Source organism: Macaca thibetana, chromosome 3 (assembly GCF_024542745.1).
Source record: "Macaca thibetana thibetana isolate TM-01 chromosome 3, ASM2454274v1, whole genome shotgun sequence".
NCBI classification, from domain to species: Eukaryota; Metazoa; Chordata; class Mammalia; order Primates; family Cercopithecidae; genus Macaca; species Macaca thibetana.
In genome coordinates this window covers 179,778,951-179,785,714 of record NC_065580.1, presented here as the reverse complement: position 1 = coordinate 179,785,714, position 6,764 = coordinate 179,778,951, and the positions used below count along the sequence as shown (strand labels likewise).

Genomic DNA, 6,764 nt, shown 5'->3' with positions numbered 1-6,764 from the left:
CTGAAGTGGGGCATCTGGAGAGTACACCGGAGTCCAGGGCTGAAACGAGTAGTTAGAAAGCCAACAGCCTCCCGTGCTTTGTTTTTTTTCTGAACTTTGTGTATGTGGAGCTCTGATTGTATTCACTTCCTTGACAGTGTGTCCCACATCACTGAATCACAGTTCACTACTGCAGTAATCCGCAATGGCTATCACGGTGCTGAGTCCTCTGCACCTAATACCTTACTCTAGTGAGTAAGGTATTATTCAGCACATTCTACTTAAGAAGGCAGGAAAGCATTTAATATAAATAGCATTTAATTCAATTTATATTTTCATATAAATGAATTCATTTTTTTAAAAACAATTGGTGTTTATTCAAATGGTAGTCACACAGCTATCTGGAGCACTTTATTCTCCAAAAAAAACCCCAATTCCCCCAAACAATCTGGAGAGGCAACATTTAATTGTATCATGAATCAATAAGTAGCAGCACTTCAAGTGACCAACTTTTTTGTTGTTGTTGAGGCAGAATTTCACTCTGTTGAGGCAGAATCTCACTCTGTCACACCTAGACTGGAGTGCAAGTGGCATGACCACAGCTCACTGCAGCCTTGACCCCCCAGGCTCAAGCAATCTTCCCTCCTCAGGCTCCTGAGTAGCTAGGACTACAGGCACGCGTTGCCACCATGCCTGGCTCATTTTCTCTTCTTTCTTTTTTTTTTTTTTTTTTTTTTCAGTTTTTTGTAGAGACAAGAGTCTCCCTGTGTTGCCCAGGCTGGTCTCGAACTCCTGGGCTCAAGCAATCCTCCCCACTCGGCCTCCCAAAGTGCTGAGATTACAGGCATGAGCCACCATGCCCAGCCAAGTGACCAAAATATTATCATCTTCTTTCTCCCTTATCTATTATCTTTCTAGCTACAAAGAGCATCTTCTAGTCACGTTCCGATGATGTTACTGCTTTTCCTCAACATCTGTGTTGGTGCATGGGTGGTTCAGTGGTAGAATTCTCGCCTGCCACGCGGGAGGCCCGGGTTCAATTCCTGGCCCATACAGTATGTTACTTGGTTTGGGCCAGGCGCGGTAATCCAGCCTCAGCAACAATGAGCGAAACTTCCTCTGAAACACGTACAAAAAAACTTTTCGTGGGTCCCAAATGCTTTTTAAGTTGAATGATTTATAGGACAGGCTTTGTGACCCTATGACTGACCGTCCTTTATCACAAAAGACTCTAGTTTTCCTCCCATATAGCATTTCCTCCCCAGTCAGGAGAGAGACTTTCCCCCAAGCATGTCTCAGCTCAGCCATCTGGAGTTTGCGCATGTGTTTGCCATGTTAATCCCTCCTTTCTAAGAGTTCTCTCTGGGGTTATGAATCTTCTCAAATGGTGTGAGTTTGACAGCTAAAATGGACTGATAAATCACTGTTCACAAACTGAAAATACGGTGGAATCAAAGTTCAGAAAAGATGGCCCGAGGACCTTGCTTTACTAGGAAGCAAGTTCTGGAACCGACACTTGTTTTTGGACTGTCCTTTCCTATCTTCTATTTATTACTTTTATTATATTCTCCCTGCTCCCTATTGCCCCCACCCCTTCACTTTTTAACCTCTTCCCGTAAGACACTAAACATATGCAAGAATATGGGTGAAAACAGTAAAAATAATAGTTAACACTTGACAAGAGTGTTTCAGATAGACCCAGGCTCTTTACTTGCTTTATCCCTAATCTTCACAATAGTTCATATAAGGAAGAGATGGACGCACTTATTTTTTATTATTTTTAGTACAGACGGGGTTTCACCATGTTAGCCAGGATGGTCTCGAACTCCTGACCTTGTGATCCGCCCACCTCAGCCTCCCAAGGTACTGGGATTACAGGCGTGAGCCACCGTGCCCGGCCTGATTTAGGGTTTTTCAACCTCTGTACTACTGAGTAATTTCCAGCAGTGGAAAGAGGGGCTGGTGTCCTGCGCACTGTGGGTTGTGTAGCAGCATCTCTGGCTTCTGCCCACTTCTGCCTACAACAAAAAATATTTATAGACATGGCCAAATGTCCTCTGGGGGCAAAACCACTGGTCTAATTTACTGCTGAGTGCCTGTCACCCAGCACAGCATGCAATAAATCTTTGTTGAATTGAATGAATGAAGTGAATGCACATAGGAAGCCCTCAGTAAGTGTTAGCTATTTTTATTATACTATTTTCCAACTATATAAGTTTCTACATAAGTGGGATCCGATTATGTGTACTTCACTACAAATTGCATTTTTTCCTCTAACAATCCACCTTGGTTATGTTTTTATATCACCACCACCATTTTATACAGTTGTATCTCAATAGCTTTCTATGGAGTCACAGTAGTTTTATAATTCATTTATTCAATTCCTTATTGATGTATATCTAGGCTAATTTCAATTTGTTGCTATTATAAATAATGCTACAAAGAACATTTTTTTCAGTATGAATTTTTACTTAATGATACGTCCAGAGCTATGCAATGTATCATGTCCTAATTTGGAAAAGGATTTTTGTATTAGGCAGGGTTCTCCAGAGAAACAGAATCAATAGGATGTGTGTATACATAAGGTAACTCGTTTATAAGAAATTGGCTTACACAATTATGGAGGTTGGCAAGTCCAAAATCTGCAGAGGAGATCAGCTGGCTGAACACCCAGGAAAGAGTTGATGTTGCAGTTCAAGTCCCAAGGTCATCTGCTACAGATTCCCTTGTGTGGCAGGGAGCTTGTTCTATTCAAGCCGTCAACTGATTGGATGAGACTCACCCACATTAGGAAGAGTAATCTGGGCCAGGCTTGATGGCTCACACCTGTAATTCCAGTACTTTGAGAGGCCAAGGCAGGTGAATCCCTTGAGCTCAGGAGTTCGAGACAATCCTGGGCAACGTGGCAAAACCCCATCTCTACAAAAAATACAAAATTTAGCTGGGCATGGAGGCACATGCCTGTGGTCCCAGCTACTTACAAGGCTGAGGTGGGAGGATCGCTTGATTCCAGGAGGTCGCAGCTGCAGTGAGCTGAGATTGTGCCACTGCACTCCAGCGTGGGTAACAGAGTAAGAGCCCCTGTGTATCAGTCCATCTTCACACTGCTATAAAGAACTACCTGGGGCTGGGCGCAGTGGTTCATGCCTGTAATCCCAGCACTTTGGGAGGCCAAGATGGGCAGATCATGAAGTCAGCAGTTCAAGACCAGCCTGGCCAACATGGTGAAACCCCGTCTCTACTAAAAATACAAAAATTGGCTGGGCATGGTGGCTCACGCCTTTAATCCCAGCACTTTGGGAGGCCAAGGCAGGCAGATCACAAGGTCAGGAGATCGAGACCATCCTGGCTAACACGGTGAAACTCCGTCCTCTACTAAAAGTACAAAAAATTAGCTGGGTGTAGTGGCGGGCGCCTGTAGTCCCAGCTGCTCGGGAGGCTGAGGCAGGAGAATGGCGTAAACCCGGGAGGTGGAGTTTGCAGTGAGCCAAGATCGCACCACTCCACTCCAGCCTGGGTCACAGAGCAAGACTCCATTTCAAAAAATAAATAAATAAAAGAAAAGAAAATACAAATACAAATACAAAAATTAGCCGAGTGTGGTGGCATGCTCCTGTAATCCCACTTACTCAGGAGGCTGAGGCAAGAGAATTGCTTGAACCTGGGAGGTGGAGGTTGCAGTGAGCTGAGATCACACCACTGCATTACACCCTGGGCAACAGAGCAAGACTCTGTCTGAGAGGGGGTGTGTGTGTGTGTGGGCGGGAGAGGCGGTGGGTGTGGAAAAAGAACTACCTGGGACTGCATATTTTATAAAGAAAAGAGGTTTAATTGACTCACAGTTCTGCATGGCTGGGGAGATCTCAGGAAACTTACAATCATGGTGGAAGGTAAAGGAGAAGCAAGCACCTTCCTCATAAGGTGGCAGGAGAGACAGAGAATGAGAGGAAGTGCCACACTTTTAAACCATCAGATCTCACGAGAACTCACTATCACAAGAACAGCATGGGGGAAACCACCACCATGATCCAATCACCTCCTACCAGGTCCCACACTCAACATGTGGGATTACAGTTGGAGATGAGATTTGAGTGGGGACACAAAGCCAAACCAAATCAGCCTGTCTCACAAATAAAAAAAGGAATAGTAACCTGTTTCATTCAAAGTCCACCAGCTTGAATGTCAGTATCATCCACAAACATGCTCACAGAAACATTCAGAATAATGTTTGATCACATATCTGGTTATCATGATCCAGCCAAGTTATAGAAAGTAAAATTAGCCCAGTACAGTAGCTCACACCTGCAATCCCAACATTTTGGGAGGCTGAGACAGGTAGATTGCTTGAGCCCAGGGGTTAAAGACCAGCTTCGACAACAAGGAGGAACACCATTTCTACAAAGAGATATAAAAATTAGCAGGGGGTGGTGGTGCACACCTGTAGTCCCTGCTATTAGGGAGGCTGAGATGGAAGGACTGCTTGAGCCTGGGAGATTGAGGCTACAGAGAGCTGTGATTATGCTACTGCACTCCAGCCTGGGTTACTGAGTGAAAGCCTATCTCAAAAAAAAAAAAAAAAAATCCGTTCCAAATCAGGAGTGTTGGTAAAAAAAAAAAAAAAGAAAAAGAAAAAGAAAATGTATCACATATAAAATTAATCATCACAGATTCCTTGCCAAAACATCAGCAGAACTGTCTGACCACCCAAAAGAGAACTGTTGATGTGAACTGTGTGCTAACCAGGAGCCTGGACTGGACAACCTCTTTATGCTCGTGGGGTTCTGAGTCTGGATAGAGATGCCATCTGAGAATAGTGACATATGTCTTTCTCTTTCTTCCTAACCATGGCTACAGACTAGTCTATTTTTGTGGTTTATCTGCCTACTGTTTAGAATTATTCTGTCTTCTTGGGGCTGTCAGGCACTCAACTGACACTTCTTGATGCTATTGCTGTGTCTGCCTTGAGCAGCTAATGATGGATGTGAAAAGCCTTGTATAATTGTTCATGCCAAGGCAATGTGCAGCCACGTGCTCCTGTGGTCTCCTGTGGGCTAAATAAACCCTGATAACCAAGCTTATTATCATTATGTCTAAAATTAAAGTAAACAAATAATGAGCAAGGGCTCGAGTGGTTTATTACGGTTGAAAAGTACTGACTGACTTAATGCATGAATGTTATAACGCCTATTTATATGGGTAAAGGTTTGGGGGGTTATTCTAGTTTCCCATCTGGGTTCCAGGTATGTGAGATTGCTGGGTGGGAGAATGTTATAGATTGTGGGTTTGTTGTCTTAAGGTAGGTAGCTGCCATTTCTGCCTAAATTATCTGTAAGGCAAGAAACCAAATATATAAATTAATACCGTACATAAGCAAACAAATAATTATCTAATCTCAATCAATACTTCCCTACTTGTGAACCAAAGAATTAATACAGTCTCTTTGTCTGCTGCTTGGTGTGAGGTTCCTTTACCTTTACAATTAGGTTTGTGTTCATGAAACAAGGTTAAAAATTTAGGGAAGGGAAGAAATCTACTATTTAAAAATATATGACCATTTATTTTTAGTTACCACTTTATAGCACCTAGGTATTAAAATACATAATAATTAGGAGCTAAGTGTATCCCATAATCTGTCATCATTCGCTCACTTCAAGAGGCCCATCATTAACCTTTCCATTAATTCTACGTCTTTTAGATCTTCCTAAATCAACACCTACTCTAAATGACTCCTCAAATTAAACCCTAGTTTTGCATCTGCACTTTCTCAGTTCTAGTCTGAAAAGCCTACAATCTTTTCTGTCTAGTCCCCATTTCTGCCTCACTCCAGAATCTGGCTTGAAGCCCTGGTCTTTCTCAAACTCAATTGCTGGCAAGGAAGTCCTCCATCAAACAGATCCCTCACATGTCTGTGCATTAAAAATAGCTAATATGACTCACTGGCACTTCTTACTTACTCAAACTAAAGGACAGCATCTGTGCTTCAGGGATAGGAGAGTGAAGAGAGCAGAATGTGAAGAGGGAAACTACCAACATTCAAAAATCATTTTCTGGACTTGATATTGACGTTAGCTTTGTCCCTGGTATTTCCATCAGGAAACATATCTGCAAGTGATTGTATGTAGAATTATTCTTTCTTAGCTGATCTGTCTGCGGACGCACATTTTCAAGGGTGTCTGATATGGTAAATATAGCATTGTCATGCTTATTTATGGGCCCCACTGTTTAGACTAATATTATAATAAAGGTCCTGGTTGCAAAAATGGCTTTTGTCAACCTCTTCTGCCTTTGTTTCCAGAGATGGACCTGTTAATTCATTCATTCCTTCATTCAAAACATCATTATTGGCTGGGCACGGTGACTCATGCTTGTAATCCCAGCACTTTGGGAGGCCAAGGGGGAAGATGGCTCAAGTCTAAGAGTTTGAGACCAGCCTGCGTAACACAGGGAGACTCTGTCTCTACAAATTAAAAAAAAAAAAAAGAAAAAGAAACTTATGCTGAGGTAGGAGGATCACTTGGGCCTGGAATGTCAAGGCTACAGTGAGCCATGATCGTGTCACTGCACTCCAGCCTGAGTGACAGAGCAAGATCCTATCGCAAAAAGAAAAAGGAAATTATTATTGAATGCCTTCTAGGGCTGCCATGTTCTCCAGCTCGTAAGGGCACCATTCTCCGTATAGTCTCTGGAGTTGACCTCTAGAGGGGGCATTCCCTTCCGGGGTATATTTACTGAGGGACATAGAAGGGTATGTATGACATAGTCACCTATCCAAAGCCCTCCTGGGG

The 6,764-nt window shown here is 43.0% G+C and overlaps 1 non-coding gene across 1 annotated transcript; it reads left to right on the top strand.

Annotated features, from left to right (window-relative positions):
- Positions 1-963: 963 nt before the first annotated feature.
- Positions 964-1,034, top strand: TRNAG-GCC (transfer RNA glycine (anticodon GCC)). Its single transcript has one exon. It is a non-coding gene; the product is annotated as a tRNA-Gly (tRNA).
- The last annotated feature ends 5,730 nt before the right edge of the window (positions 1,035-6,764 follow it).